We start from the raw sequence: 17,119 nt of genomic DNA on the forward strand, positions 1-17,119 counted from the left end.
GTCAATCATGTTATGACACACAAACCTAGAGTACTGCATTCTAAACTCCTTGTTTCCCTTTGTAACTACTTTCATTTTTTCTATATCTTAAACTCTAAACTTTCCTCTTCTTAACGTGTCTCTGCTTTAAACTGTAAATCCACATTCTCACTTTTAGCACCTAAGTTTGGAAGCCTTTTCCAAGCTCTCAGATCAAATCCTGTGTTTAATTCTAATCTTTGGCTTACAGGCCCAAAGTTCTGAGAATTCCTTGCAGTTCAGATTCCATCATCTCCCCTTTCTTTTTGCACCAAAAATACTCCTTTGACGGCTTTGTCAATTATATTTCATATGCATTGAAGTAGGCAAGGCAGCGCTATAACTATGATGACAATCAATATATACATGCCTATCATTAAAATATATTTTTACTACAGTGCAAGGCTTAAATTATCATGTAGATCATCTAACCATGTGTCATGGTTTGACACTGGCACAATGCCAGTACCCCCATGAAAATACAACCTCTCAATTGAATGCTGTGAAATGCAATAGAGGACAGAGCAAAGCAGGCCCAAGCTTAATAACAAGGGGAAAAAAACTTTATTAAGCTACTACTACTATATTACTATAAAAGAAAAAAAAAGAAAGAAAAACACACACCAAATCCGAAATGAAAACCTTTCAAAACATTCCTTCTCCCACCATCCAACTCCAACAAACCACAGTGAGACACATTTGGACCCTTAATCAAGTATTCGCTCTTAAATATAATCAATACTCAGTCTATCAGGGGAGAGAGGAGTCTCCCTTGCTCCATAGACCCCCTAGGAAACACAGCTGCCACCTCTTGTGTTTCCATGTCACACATGGCACTGCCTGGAGAAAAAGTTTGTCATAGTGACAGTCTCCTTTCCATGCACAGTGCTCTCACCATCAATGCATGGATGGACAGACTGCTTTTAGGATTTTTTCTTTCAAGGATGCTCTGCGAAGAGGGGAAAAAAAAAAACAGTTCAGTTTTTCATTTTTGGGACCACAGTCCCCACCATTTTCTTCCTCCCCTGGAGCCGAGGGTCTCAGGAACAGAGATCTTCTTCTCTTCTTCTTCTCTGAAGACAGGGGGCACCACCACAACCTCCCCAACTTTTCTCTGTTCACTCCAATCCTGTCTTTTCTCAGCTGCTGAAGGAGGTCTCTTGGCTCACCAGCATCCTCCTAAAATACATTCTCTCTTGAAGGAGAAAATTAGTTCAGTCTATGGCTACCAAGAAAAAGTCCAGCCAAAAACCACTCCATCATCTTCCCCCCCCCCCCCCCCCAGTCTTCCTTCCCTAACATCCCAGGTCCCAGGCTGTCTCTCTTCCTCTCTTTCAAACTGAGGGCGAGTAATATTTCACAAAGCTTTCATTTCTCAAGGAAGGGTTAAAAGTCCCGACTCCCTGGATGGCTCTCTGCCCAGATCTCCGGCTCCCACGGCTGGGCACCTTGCAGACCCCTGCTTGTTGTGGAAGATAGATAAATATGATTATCCATAAATAATATAGCCAGGATGAGAACAGTTCTCCCAGCTAGCCGGACAATGCCCCTGTCTATGGATGGGTCCTGGGGTCCAGTGGACTGTTCCATCTCACCCCCCAAAAGATGTATGCTTCACCCCGCACCTGTACCCTCCCCTAAAACATCAAGTGCCTGTAACCCCATTGGCCCAAGCCTTGTTCCAGCCCACCTTGAAGCTCATTGAAAAGGGGGCTTTGAGGGGCCACAAGGGCTCTTGGAACTCCCTCCCCTCTCTTAGAACTTCCCCTCTCCTTGAACATCCTTTTGTCTCTCCCCTTCCCCACCCTCTCAAGCCCTGCCACGTGCTGCGTCTGGCAGCACGAGGCAGGACCTTTCTGCATCCCCAATAAACCTCATTTCTCCAAGAGCAGCCTTGAGAGATCTCTGTCTACATTCACCCAAACCGTCCTGGAGAGGCAGCAATTTTCTATACCCGCTCTTCTTCTTCCCCGCGGTGTACTGCTGGCAGACTGTCACTGTCTCTTGAGAGAGAGAGAGAGAGAGAGAGACTCTGGGGGGGGAAAGTAGACATCCCAGATTTCTCCACCCTTCCATCGGCAGGGGGCCAGCCTGGTTCCAGTCCCTCCACCCTTTGGCCTACCTCAACCTGGGCCGCATGGCTCCCCTCCCCCACTCAGCCATGGGCCGAGCAGGGGAGAGTCCTGCACTGCACCCTGACCGGAACCAAGGAACCAAAGAGAGTGAGCTCTCCTGGGAATTCTGCTTTTAACTCCTGTTTTCTCAGAGGTGTGTCCACCCTCAATTGGTCACTCCAAGTGTCAATATCTAACCCTGACTCCTGACTGGATTGACCTCTTCCTTCCAAGAAAATTCTTTTTCCATGTCAAATGATGACACCATGTCCCATCATCAACTTTGATCTTAGCTACACCTTCCTTTAATTGTTGTATGCTCTTATGAATGGATTCCGAATTATCATATAAGTTCATGCAACACATTTCATCAAAATCTTCACACCTATGTCCATGTACTAGTAAAAGAAAATCTATTGCTGCTCTGTTTTTTAGTGTTGCATGTGAAATAAGAGATCTTCCAGAGATCACTTGAGCTAACAAAATGAATGTATCAAAAATGAATGTATCAAAAATGAATGTATCATGTTTGTAGAATCATGTGTTGAATTTTAAGAAACCTCTGCCATGGCGCAAAAGACATAGGAAAAAATTCTTTAAAGCTTCTTGCAAAAAGACAAATACCAGAGAAGACCAGGAATGCAAAGAACTCAGATAAGGAGGCCCCTCTGTCAAGGATGATGGACTTATCCAGATAACAGAGCAGAAGACCAAAAGCGCATGCGCAGAGGAGAAGAGTTCAAAAGTTCAATGCAGAGGAAGACTATGGTTTCAGCCTCAAAAGACCACCAGAAATCCCCATAAAGACCACCAGAGAAAACCACACATGCCCAGAAGGGCGTGGACCTATTTAGCATGAGAGGCGAAACAGGAGAGGCCAGGGGTTGAATATGCATAGAAAAGTTGTGTAATGTATTGCATATAGAACACCTTTGTGAATAAAATTGTGGGACAAACTCCAGGTCGGGGCACAAGATTTCGGAGAGCTATCTCACTTGTGCCGGGCGCTGTCATACATACCCACTTCATAACTACATTGAGTTGTGGAGTCTATTTATTTATTCCGCGTATCGCTTCACATGTCTCACATCTTTGATATCAGTTAACAAACCACTCAATGCTCAGAAGGAGCATTGGTCTGCTTATTTAACCAGCACCCTAACTGATCTAATTGCTTTAGGGCTACTGCCAAGGTAAGTTGGAGAAAAAATACAGATGCTGAAAATATTTTCCCAAAGCACCTAAGTTTGGAAGCCTTTTCCAAGATCTCAGATCAAATCCTGTGTTTAATTCTAAACTTTGGCTTACAAGAATTCAGATTCCAACCCTGTATGATTGAGTTCCAACCTTAGCACATGCATTAATCATTTCCTCTAAGGATGGATTTTCTCTGGGTAATAAATTTATAGCTTTTCTATAGTCCTCATTTGCATTATCCCATGCCAATTGCAATATTATTTGATTCCTTGCATTGCTGTTTGCTATTTGTTTTTCCATAGCATCTTGTAAATGTTCTATGAATTGCATATATAATTAATTGGGGCCTTGAATACCTTTGCATTGGAACAGACATATTTGCAATTTTCATCAAGGCTTCCATTCCTAAGTCTCTTGCCTGTGCTAATATTGAGGAATTTAAACATGCTTGCATTTGTGGACTTTCAGTGGGGGGCAGTTCCATGAATTGAGTAATCCCTGCCCCATAGCATGGGTCTTGCTGTGAAAGGTCTGCATTTCGCAGTCCCTTTTCCTCTGCATGTCTCCAGGTGGATTCAAACATCATGTGTTGCACTGGAGTACAGAGTAATTTAGTGATTTGCTTCATGTCAAAAGGAGTTAATTCACTGGCAGTTAAAAACCGAAGCATATTTGCAACTGCAGGAGACCCCAGTCCATGTTTAGTAGCCAATTGGCGTAACTTGGAGAGGACTTACCTATTAAAAGGGATATGCCTATCAGGTGCAGTTCCACTACCTCGCAGGACGAGGAGTGATGCAATTGTCCTGCCCCCTTGCTGCCAGTCCTCTAGTGATAGCAGAGGCATGGGCACAGAGATTCAGTCGGCCCCCTCGATATCCCCAGTTGCAACCATATTGTAGCATGGTCCCCGCTGGGTAATAATTAGCATTGACTCCATGATTCCAGAAGGCTGATCAATCGCTTTTTTATACTATACTATACTATACTATACTATACTATACTATACTATACTATACTATACTAATAAGAAAAACCCATTGGCGTTGCTGACAGTCCAATACAGCTTTGACTAAATTGGTCAATTGAATCCAAACACTGTTGGGAAGGATGAAAGTTTGACAAGAAAGTCTCACAGATATGTATGCTGAGCAGAAAGATTTTTGAATGTAAAATCTGAAGAAGGAATAGAAATGAAATAAAGTTTTGATATAGAAGAAAAGAATTGCTGAGCCAGTATTACTGGATAACTAAGAAGGCAAAGGGTATGCTGTTGCAGATGATAGATAGATATGATTGTTCTCTCAGCTAGCCGGATGTCACTTCTGCCCTTGGATGAATCCTGGAGTGAAATGGACTGTTCCATCCCACCCCCCAAAAGATGTGTGGCTCATCCCACACCTCTGTACCTGCCCCTAAAACATTAGTGTCTGTAACCCCATTGGCCCATGCCTTATCCCAGCCCACCTAGGAGCCCCTGATAAGGGGGCTCTGAGAAACCATGCGGCCTCTTGGACCTCTTCCCCCTCTTGGACCTCTCCCCCTCTCTTAGAACCTCTCCCTCCCCTCCTGGGGCTTCCCCTCTCCTAAACCCTCCATTTGTCTCTCCCCTCCCCCTTCCTCTCAAGCCCGGCCACGTGCTACGCCAGAGAGCACGAAGCACGGGCCTTCCTGCACCCCCAATAAACCTCTTTCCCCAAGAGCAAGCTTCAGAGATCTCTGCCTCCCTCCACCCACACCGTGCTGGAGCATGACCTTCCCGCAGTATGCTAGTTTGAAGGGGTTTTTATGACTTAGAGCAAAGGATAAGCTGACCACAAACAAAAAGATGGTTTTACCAAGTAAAAAGATACCACAGGCAAATAAGACTGCCAATGTTGCAAGTAGGAAAAAGGTCTTAGAATTTTCCACTGCAAGAAAACTGAAAAATAACTTCTAGCTTAAACTGTAACATACTAACTTCTAGTGATTGGAGAATAGTAACATGAATATGGTAATTATAGTAGTTATGATAGGCTATAGGTAAAAGTTAAGGTATAGATTGGTTCTTCTGTATTAAGATGCTCAGCAAAGAAAAGCATATAATGCATTGCAACCAAAATTAAAGGGTCTTCAGGCTTGTCTGCAGCTGGAGCTGACAGCTGTAGGCACAGGCTCTGTCATCCACAACCCTGGACTGCTGTAACAACTTGGATACGATAAACTGCATTTTGAAGAGCCGCCTAAACATCATCACCAATGGCCAATTAAGAAATCACCCTTTGGTAAACAAATCTCCATAACACATTCCACATGTGCACAACAACAGGTGCAGCAAGTGAAGACAAGAATTGTTTCTCATTCTTTTCTCTGATCTTCTCACAGCCTTCCCCAAGACAATGCCTGGGAAAGTTGTGCCTGCTGCTCTCTGTGGAGAGAGCTGCAGAGACACAACCGCCATCCATTTTACCTCCTTCTAGAAGAGAACCAGATCATGTGCATGGGTGGTACCTGATAGGAATGGGCATGGAGCTGGTACCAGAAATGCGGCAGCAGGCTCCAGCAGCACACTGTCAGCACTTCCTGGTTTCAAAGTCGCTTGCCTTCTGGGTTCTGTCCCTGTTCCAGGTTCTTGCAGGTGTTGTGAGGGGAGTCCAGGGTACTGTGGTGGGGGCAACCCTGGCTGCCGTGCAGGATCCTCTGATGCCAGCATCGTGGCAGTCACTGTGTGGGCTGTGCAGATGCATCTGGTGCCCACACTGGCAGGGGGTCCAGCCCTGACAGTGTGGCACGCTGGCACTGCAGGACTAGGGAGTTCAAATAACAGTCGCTCCACCTCTAGCTGCTCCTCCTGCATGCCTGGTGTAGTATCTTTTCCCCTGTGGGATGTTTCAGTGGGTTGTACCCATGGCAGCACACAGGTTCTGACATCTTGAGAGGGTGGCTCCTGCGCCACATGGCAGCTGCCATCTTGGGGAACCAGCTCTCGCACCAGGTGGTGTCCACCATGTTGGGCAAGTAGCTCTCTCAGCATGTGTCATCCACCATCTTGGGGTTTTTCATGCGCTCATGCCGTGTGCTCTCCACCATCTTGAGCAAATGGCACTGGTGTATTTGCCGCCGCTTTTGCGTTTCTCTTGGCTTTTATAAATTTTAACATATCCATCAATATCTTCCAGGTAGTTAAAACACTTATAGCAATTTTGTCGCCTCTAAAGGCAGAGTCAAAAATCAGTTGGCTGACTTGTTCCTAGATTTTAACACTAAAGGCAACATCTATGGTGATTTCTACACCTTGGCTCTTGCAAAACTGTAGTAAAGTCTCTAGAGCCTCTTCATCATGCTCAACCCTTCTTTTACCTAAGATCAGAGTTCAAATATTCACTATAGCTTTGTCCTCTGCAGAAATTTGACCATCCATCTTCCCAGCAGTGGATCATGCTTTTAATGTCCTCTTCTGAATGATCACAGCTCCTTGGTTTGAAAAAGTGTTCACACCTTAAAATTTTTAAAAGTTTAATAATAGGAAAAAAGAAGGATAATATTTCCAGCGCTGGGGTGCTTTTGACAAACAGCCAAAAAGCACTCCAGTATATACAGACAGTGTTTATCTTTATACTGTTACATCGCTGAGATACATGCATATTCATGAGTTTAATACATTACTCAAACATTCTTTTGAAATTTCTGATGTTTTTGGAACTCCTTTGTTTGACTTATTCACACTCAAGCTTATCTGCACAACATCCTGGGTGTCAGGTCAATATATTCTGTTTCTTCTTGTGTCTCCATCCTGCTGCTCTTTCACATCCTCTGATAAAGATTTAGTTTGTCCTCCTTAAATTTAACATGGTATTCTCTAATTGTCCGCTGCTGCTCTGGTTGAAACAGAGTAGAAATTTAACAGGGTAGAAATCCATTTGGATTTAGGTGAAATGTGCCGCTTTGAATTATTAGTAGCTTGCTAGCATAGGTAAAATATGCTGTTTAGTCTGGTAGCTCTGCTGCACTAGTAAAAACTGCCTCAGCCAAGGAGAAAGAATGCAAATTTCCAAGCTGAAGAGATAAGAGAGGCCCCTTGGACTTTGAAATTAAGAAAAAAAACCCAAAGCTGAGTCTTCAAGAGATGGACAAAGTGAGAGTTCTCTGTAAAAGGAGTGTTCTCTGTACAAGGACTAATTGCAAGTTGTAACATGAAACCAGTAAAATGAATATGCGTGAACCTATTGTGAAACTCTATGCATATGTGCTAGTAAGGGGGAATAAAAAAGGATCGGGATTTCTCAGAGGTGTGCATGTTCTTTAAGGGGGGACGATCCCCACATACATCCAGCACTGTAATAAACGTACCAGCTTTACAACTTTTACAAGTTGTAGAGTTATTTTTTTTTTCCCTCAAATAATTTTGTTGAGCCAGGCAGGAGATTTCTGTCCTCACAGGGGCAGAAGGGGGGGAGCGGATCTCCTAGGCGTGCCCCAGGGTTTTCCCTGGAGGACCTCTGCTCTGTCTCAGCTTGCGTCCTGCAGAGATAGAAAATGACCTGCTGGTGTGCGGATAAATGGTACGTATATCAAAGGGCCCCGGGGGAGAGAGAGATAGGGCTGCTGGTAAGTCACTCACAGATGTCTGAGTGCACAGCCTCATCCCTGTGCTTGCAGGTAGCCATCAGCCAAGAGCACGGTCGGCGGCAAAAGTCCCTGGTTGACAGAGCGACTGGGGACAGGTTCATTGTTCGATAGAGCGACTACTAGCGACTCTGGGGGGTGAGTCGAGTGAACCCAAATTTTGTGTGCTTGTGGTGTCCGGACACTGTGGTTAATGTTAATGTGTTTGTAATTGTGTGAGTGCATGGTGTATGAGAAAGCTAGCAAGTAAGTGTACCTGCGGCAAGGGGGGGAGTTCTACCCGTGCTGGCTAGGACAGGCTGTGGGGGCAGGGAGCGCCCCGCGGAGAAGTGAAACAAGTGGAGAAATGTGGCTGAGGACATTTATTGTGTTTAAAGGTGGTGATTTGTGTGGATTGTGCATATTTTAACTGTGGCTAGACAAACTCAGGGGGTTCCTCTGCCCCAGTGACTTAGACTTGATCCCTGGGAGTTTGTGAATCCAGTAAATCACTGGATCCAGTTAATAATTTTGCTGTATGCTGTTACACTGTGCTCATGGGCATTCTGGTCCCCATTCCCCGGGACCCCTGTGACTCTGATCAAGTTAACCCTGGACCCCTCCTTCCTGCCCTGACAGGGTTGGTGGAGAGCCAAGAAACACTCCCTGTCCAAAGTCTAGATAAACCCCTGACATTTCCTGTTCGTTCTCTTTGCCCCGCTCTCCCCTTGGACATCACAAAATAAAGAGAGATGAACCAACATATATTGGGGTAAGAGCCTCTTTTGGAAATCTTTGCCATCTCCTGATATTCCTCCCCTCAAAGCCTTGGATCTCTGGGCTAGCCTGATAATTTAGGGGGCTGAGAGGGGGGAAACATCAGTATGCTGTTATTTTGATTGTGTCCTGAGTGTGGGGAGACTAGAGGAAGCTGATGTAGGTAGATGCTGAAGTGTTGTATGCTGTGTTGTGTTAAGTGGGCACTTTGAGAGATACCCCCTTTCCCAGTGATGGTAGTTACGGCATCTGCAAGTGATAAGTGTGGGGTTTGTGTGAAGGAGAAACACTGTTTAGAATGGCTTGCATTGAAAGAAAGTCTGTATCAGAGGAACGATACAGATGTTGATTTACAGGTAGCCCCACAAGACCAGGAGAACCTAACCCTATCCTGCCTGCCCCTACCCCCACTTCATCAACTGCTTCACCCAATCCTATTTTGCCTAGTCCTATTTCACCCACTCAAACCTTCTCTCCCTATCCTCCTCTTCCACCATCACCTGACCCCTCTTCCCCTGGAGATCATCTAAATTTAACTGTGATGAATAGAAAGGGGGGAGGATGAAAGTGAAGGAGATAGCAATAGTGGAGATGAAAGCGAAACTGTGATACCGGTATCTCATAGGACTCAGAGTCGGTCAAAGCTCGCCCCGATTTTGGGCAGAAAAGATCTGGGTAGACAGACTGTGATTGCCCCCTTACGACAGGGAATAGGAGCGGAGGGGCCGGTGTTTGTAAAAGTACCTTTTTCCCCTGTGGATTTAGTAATTTGGAAACAATTGGCTGGAATTTATAGGGAAAATCCTGATAAAGTGTCAAGAGTGGTAAAAATTATTATGAAAACTCAGAATCCAGATTGGGATGATATACAAGTAATATTAGATACCCTAATGGATTCTACAGAGAAAGAGATGGTACTTAAAGCAGCCAAGGAAAGGGCGAGGGAGGATATCAGAAATAGGCTTGTAACGGGAACTCTAGATGATAATTTTCCAACCGAGGATCCAGGGTGGGATCCTAATGCACCTGGGCATATGCGGAGGCTGAAGAAATATCAAGAGTGGGTCCAGATAGGGGTTCAGAATGCTGTGCCTAAGACTATAAATTGGTCTAAATTGTATGAGATAAGGCAGGAGAAGAAATAATCCCCTACTGCATTTTTGGAAAGGCTTAAGGAAGCAGCAAGAAAATACACAGATCTCCAAATAGATACACAACAAGCAAAGGTTCAGCTTGCTCTCATTTTCCTGGGGCAGTCACAGGATGACATTAGGAAAAAATTCCAAAAGTTAGAAGCGGAAGAATTAAGAAATCTGGATAAATTTCTCGAAGTAGCCTGGAAGGTATACAATAACAGGTAAAAAGAGGCCAGTAAAAGGCAACAGCAAAATCTCCTGGCAGCAATACAAGGGAAAGGAAACCCAGGCATCAGAGGGAGGGGCAGGGGTGGCCGTGGACTGCGGAGGGGAGGTGGACTTGGCAGGGGACACGGGGAGGAGCTGTTGTGCCAAGGCTGGGATTTTACCAGTGTGATTACTGCAAACAAGAAGGTCACTGGAAGAATGAGTGCCCAAACTGGTTTTACCAGGGCAACCAGCCAAGCCAGGATCAAGATATTGCAAAATTAATGGTGCTGGGACAATACAGTAGCTGACTAGAAACAGGATATACGAAGGAACCTTTGGTATCTGTGCAACTGGGTGATAGAGCAGCAAAATTCCTGGTGGATACAGGGGCTACGTATTCTGTGCTAGATGATTTGCAAGGACAAATTGGGGACAAACAAACTACAAGAGTCAATGCCACAGGGAAGGAGGAAAATCGGCCATTCCTACAACCCTTAAATCTATGTTTTGGAAATAAATTCTTAACGCATGAATTCTTATATATGCCTGAGTGTCCAATTCCCATTTTAGGTAGAGATTTATTGGCAAAACTTGATGCGGTAATAACCTTTGAGAATGGGGAGCTTTTAATGAAAATACCTGAATCAAACACAGGATAAATTTTAATCATTAAAGGAAAACCAGCTCCCTTTATTTCTAGGGAAGTAGAAGATGCAGTAATTACTTCAGTATGGGAGACAGATATACCTGGGAAATCTAACTTAGCACAAGCAATACATGTTGAATTAAAGGAAGGAGCAAAAGCAGTACAGGTTAAACAGTATCCTATAAAACCAGAAGCATGGCAGGGAATTGTAAAAAATATTGATAAATTCTTGAAATACCACATTTTAGAAGAATGTGAATCAGAATATAATACACCTATATTTCCAGTGAGGAAACCCAATGGTGAGTATAGACTAGTGCAGGATTTGAGAGCAATAAATGAAATAACTAAGGACATTTATCCAGTGGTTGCCAATCCCTACACATTGCTGACATCCGTGAAAGAGATATATAAATGGTTTACAATAATTTATCTAAAAGATGCCTTTTTCTGCATAGCCCTTGACAAAGAAAGTAAGAACCTGTTTGCCTTTGAGTAGGAAAATCCAGGAAACAGAAGAAAGACCCAGCTCACCTGGACATGGATCCCACAAGGATTTAAGAAGAGTCCAACCCTATTCGGAAACCAAGTGGCAAAGGAGCTGGAGACCTGGACGACAAGAGGGCAAGTACCGACAGAACAATACCTGCTGCTACAGTATGTTGATGATATACTGATAGCCACAGAAGAGAAAGCAACCTGCATAAAGGTAACAATTGAGGTTTTCAATTCACTGGGAATGGGAGGATATAAGGTATCTAAAGAAAAAGCACAAATTGCCCGACAGACTGTGATTTACCTGGGATGTGAAATCTCACAAGGGCAGCGAAAATTGGGTGCTAACCGTATTCAAGCTATTTGTGCCATTCCAGAGCCCCAGAATCTACATGAGCTGAGAGTCTTCCTTGGGATGACAGGGTGGTGCCGCCTGTGGATCATGGACTATGGACTAATTGTAAAACCCCTGTATGAGGCCCAGAAGAGGCAGCCATTTACCTGGGGAAAACCACAGAAGGAGGCCTTCCTCAAACTAAAGGAGGCCTTGACAACTGCTCCTGCATTGGGGTTACCTGATTTGTCCAAAGATTTTCAGCTGTTTGTACATGAAAGGCTGCGTCTGGCATTGGGAGTCCTAACCCAGTGTTTGGGAAGCTGGAAAAGGCCAGTGGGCTACTTTTCCAAACAACCTGACAATGTCAGTGCTGGATGGCCTTCATGTCTGCGGGCAGGCACAGCCACTGTGATCCTGATACAAGAAGCCAGGAAGCTCACCATGGGAAGGCACATAGATGTCTATGTACCACATATGGTAACTACTGTGTTGGAGCAGAAGGGGGGGCCATTGCCTCTCCCTGAGTCGAATGATGAAATTCCAGGTAATCTTAATGGAGCAAGATGATGTAACGTTAAAAACAACTAACCTTTTGAACCCAGCCTTGTTCTTAGGTACAACATCTGAAGAAAGCCCATTGGACCATGATTGAATGGAAGTAATAGAACACACGTGTGCAGCTAGAGCAGATCTGAAAGATGTCCCCCTAGAACAGCCAGACTGGGAGTTGTTCACAGATGGAAGCAGTTTCATGGAGAACAGAATCAGACACGCTGAATATGAGGTAACAACAATCAGTACAGTGGTAGAGGCAAAAGCATTGCCACCAAATACATCTGCCCAGAAGGCAGAACTGGTTGTTTTAACCAGAGAACTAGAATTAAGTGAAGGGAAAAAGGTGAACATATGGTCTGATTAAAAATATGCATTTGGAGTAGTGCATGTGCATGGGGCCCAATGGAAAGAGCGGGGCCTGCTTTCATCTCAAGGGATGCACATTAAGCATCAAGATGCAGTTCTGCAGCTGATAAGAGCAGTACAAAAACCTGAACAAGTGGTAGTTATGCACTGTAAAGTACATCAATTAGGAAGCTCCAAAATTTGTGAGGGAAATTGAAAGGCAGACTGGACATCTCAACAGACTGCTCGAAAGGTGCAAACAGCAATGGCATTGGTACCTTTAAAACTTAATATATCTCACTTCAGCTTACCCCCACAGCCAAAATATTCAGCAGAAGATGAGAAATTGGGACATTTGCTGAATGCACAGAAGAATCCAGAAGGGTGGTATGTAACTGCACATGGACAGATAGTGGTACCCCCTTTGGTAATGAGAGAGGTTCTACAAATTAAACATAACAAATGTCATTGGGGTGCAGAGGCATTGGTAAAGTATCTAAAATGCAATTTGGACTCAGTACAAATGTTAACAATGGCAAAATCAAAAATGTCGAAGTGTGAGATCTGCTTGAAGAATAACCCAATGACTAGACGACAGGCACAACTAGGAAGGGTTCGGGTAGGGATAGAACCAGGAGATTATTGGCAGGTAGATTTTGTAGAATTACCAAGAACTGGAGGATACAAATATTTGTTAGTAGGGGTTGATACATTTTCTGGATGGCCAGAAGCCCTTCCCTGTCGCACAAACCAAGCAAAAGAAACAGTTAAGTGGTTACTAGAAGAAATCATTCCCATATTCGGGGTGCCTCTAGGGATATCATCAGATAGGGGACCCCATTTCATAGCCACGGTGGTAAAAGAAGTAAGTAGGTTGCTGGGAATAACTTGGGACCTCCACACACCATGGAGACCCCAGTCAAGTGGACAGGTGGAGAAGATGAATCAGACATTGAAGAGGCAAATCAGTAAAATATGCCAGGAAGCCAAACTGCAGTGGCCACAAGCTTTGCTAATAGCATTGCCGAGAATTCGGATAAAGGCTAGGAGTGGGATGTCAGTCACCCCTTATGAGATGTTTTATGGGAAACTGTATGAATCTCCTGAGCCCAATCTGAGTGCACATGTCACAAGGAAACAAGGGATATATAATTATGTTCTCTCTCTCAGAAAAACTCTAGCATGGCTTCAAAGCGCCCTTGTGTGGAATAGGCCGTTGACTCTTGAGAATCCAATTCATGACATACATCCAGGAGACGAGGTGTACATTAAGAATTGGAATGAAGAACCGTTGAAAGAAAAGTGGACTGGACCCCATCAGGTACTACTGACCACCTTTACAGCAGTCAAGGTAGCTGGAGTGGACTCCTGGATATACTACACTCGAGTGAAGAAAGCCCATCCCGGACTGCAGACTGTGTAAACTGTGGGACCAACAAAGCTGCAGATAAGATGTGTTTAATTGTTTCAGGAATGTTACCGGTAATTGTACCAGTGCTCATTACATGGTTTTTGGGATGTGGAATGCAAAAAGATCAATTAACTACTCTTCATTCTAGAATGAAGAGAAAGGTGCAGGCAGAGACACAGGTGATAAATGTTTCCAATGCAATTCGGGCTGAGAATGTAATGATTGGATTAAAGATTTTGCCAAAATGCAGAACACTAGAAGAATAACTGCCTGTCTGCCAATACTGAAGGCAGTGGGAGACGCAATAAATTGGGCAATCATAATGACAAAACTGCCTGAAATACAAAAGAACAAAACAATTACATGCAAACAGGTACCAGAATCAAGACAGGTAATCAAGGTAACCTTTGAGTCAATGAGACTGTCTTCAAAATAATGGCACAATAGGATATCAAATAGAATGGGCAGGGGGCATCCCAAGTCACTGGCAATGCTACTTACCACATTATAAAAAGATTTCAGAATATGTCACAGTAACCACTCTGGTGTGGAAGTGTAAGGCAAAAGATCACAAAGGTGAAATAGAGCCTTGGGACAGTGCATGGTCTCTGAGTATACTTCAAAAATTCCAGTACATGGCAACCACCCCTTGGTACATTAAATGGGAAGCCTCTGAGGATGAAACAGATCCAGCAGTAACGAACACTGCCACTAGTAGTAGAATAAAGGCAGACAAAGTAAGTTGGTGGGCATGTAATAAAACTTATGATTGCACTTCTGATGACATAGAAATAAAACAAATGCCACCACTGGCAGTAGTCTTACAAATTGGTTGTGCCTTCAGAGGTATCAAACACAAACAGGGTAAAGTGAATTGTAAAATACTTGAAGGATGTACCAAAAGTACACTCCGAAGTCCAGGACAATTTGTATGGGCAACAAATGATGGTACCTGGACAACCCATCTACCTGGAGATGGCAAAGTAAAAGAAATTACTTTAGGCCTCCCTACTTTATGTCCAATTTGGAAAAAGTCCCCATTTAAGGGAAAAGATTAACTTCTGCAGATAAGAACAAGACGAGAAGTTCCAGATAATAAAAATCAAGATGAAACCTGGCAAGAACCCTCTAGTGGAGTGAAATTTGGGTGGGCCTTGGAGTCTTTACTTGGTCCCATAGCAAACTATCAGAATAAAGAAATGTTATACAAACTTACAGGTCAGGTAGATAGACTGGCTAGAGTCACTAGGGAAGGATTTAAAGAACTAAACGTACAATTACAAGCCACCACAAAAATGACCTTACAAAACCGGTTGGACTTAGATTTGTTACTCCTGAAAGAGCATGGAGTGTGTGGATTTTTAAAGGGACAAATTGATCATTGCTGCATCCACATCCCAAATGTAACTGCAGATGCACAATATGGCATCAATCAGTTAAAACAAATAGAGCATGAAACACAAGAAGAGCAGAAAGATTTGACTATGAGCTGGTTAAACAAGATCTTTAAAGGGTTAGGTTGGAATGTGAGTTCATGGATTAAGTCTATCACTGAGAGTGTAATAATCCTATTAATAGTGTTCTTAGTAATTTGGTTAGTCTACAGTGTCCTAAAAGGAGAAATACAGAAGAGGACATCCTGGGACTGGAAAATAATTAAGGCACTGACACGGGATCCACACCCCTCATCCTCTGATCCTCCAGTTCATGACAACATCCATGACAACATTTACGTCAATCCTGGATTTGAAGAACATCATGTAAAAACTCAGAAACTAAAAGACTGTATCAAGTGAAATAATTTGCACTTATAGTGAAATGAAAATACTTTCAAAGGGGGGAAAATGTTAAAAAAAGGGTTTTAAAATCATGGGGATTTAGGGTTAGAAGGAAAATTAAGCTTAGTAGGCCCTGAGAAAATACCCTGGGAAAGTGTAGGCCTTGTACCTTGCTAGAAATGCACCTGTGTAGCTAGTACATGATAAATTATATAATTGTTAGATGTGATGATTGTTTAGTAATTAAATATAATTACTGTTTAATCATAAGAATAAAAATGAGAAACTGTAGTCAGAGGCTTGAGAGAGATCACAAGAAACTCATGCTTGAATAAAGTCAATGTACACAATAGAACAATATAAGTTTAATAATTAATATGTAAGTTATATAACAATAGAGTATAAAATACATTCAGCTCAAAAGCCATGTCGGAGTCAGATTTGGGTCTGTACCCCTGATTCCCAGAGCTCTTCAAATAAAAGCACCGGCATATAATCATATCCCGTGATTATGTGTGTTCCTGAACGCTAACAAACCCTGCGATGAACCCCATCCAAGTTGTCATCTTACTAATGCTGAACAGTCAGGCAGCTGCGTGGATTGTCCCTCCGCCACATCAAAATGTCTGGGTGACCCTGGTACAGACACTTCAGCAGGAAAACGTGTTTGTCCACTGCAGCAGCAAAGAATCCTATGTCCACCTGTGTTGCAGAGGATAGATAGATATGATTGTTATCTTAGCTAGACGAATGTCACTTCTGCCCTTGGATGAATCCTGGAGTGAAAGGGACTGTTCCATCCTACCCCCCAAAAGATTGTGGCTCATCCCACACCTCTGTACCTGCCCCTGAAGCATCGGAGTCTGTAACCCCATTGGCCCATGCCTTGTCCCAGCCCACCTAGGAGCCCCTGAAAAGGGGGCTCCGAGGGGCCATGCGGCCTCTTGGCCCTCTCCTCCTCTCTTGGCCCTCTCCTCCTCTCTTGGACTTCCTCCCCCCCTGGGGCTTCCCCTCTCCTAAACCCTCCGTTTCTCTGCCCCCTCCCCTGTCCTTCTAAGCCCGGCCACGTGCTACGCCTGAGAGCACGAGGCTCGGACATTCCTGAATCCTCCAATAAACCTCTCTCCCCAAGAGCAAGCTTCAGAGATCTCTGCCTCCCTACACCCCCACCATGAAGGAGAATAATCTTCTCACACACCTGTCTGGTAGGAATTCCATGGCAGACTGGAGAATTTCTAGCAGGTTTGGACAAATATAGGTCCAAGGAAATTCTGGAGTCACACACCCCCTGACCACACAAAGATCATCAGAAGCAAGCTGTGGTTATCATGAACCCCTTAGAGGACTGGTTGCAAAGTTTGCCCAAGATAGCTCAGGAACCCCGAGAGTTAGAGTTATTGGGTTCTTCTCCTGCATCTTACTGCATACATTTTTCTGTCCTCCCAAAACCTTCTAGCATTAACAGTACCACATCGTAAGACAATATCGTGGAGAGTTTACTGCAAAAAGGTGGTGT

The sequence above is a fragment of the Lonchura striata genome, chromosome W (assembly GCF_050655825.1).
Source record: "Lonchura striata isolate lonStrDom1 chromosome W, ASM5065582v1, whole genome shotgun sequence".
Lineage (NCBI taxonomy): Eukaryota > Metazoa > Chordata > Aves > Passeriformes > Estrildidae > Lonchura > Lonchura striata.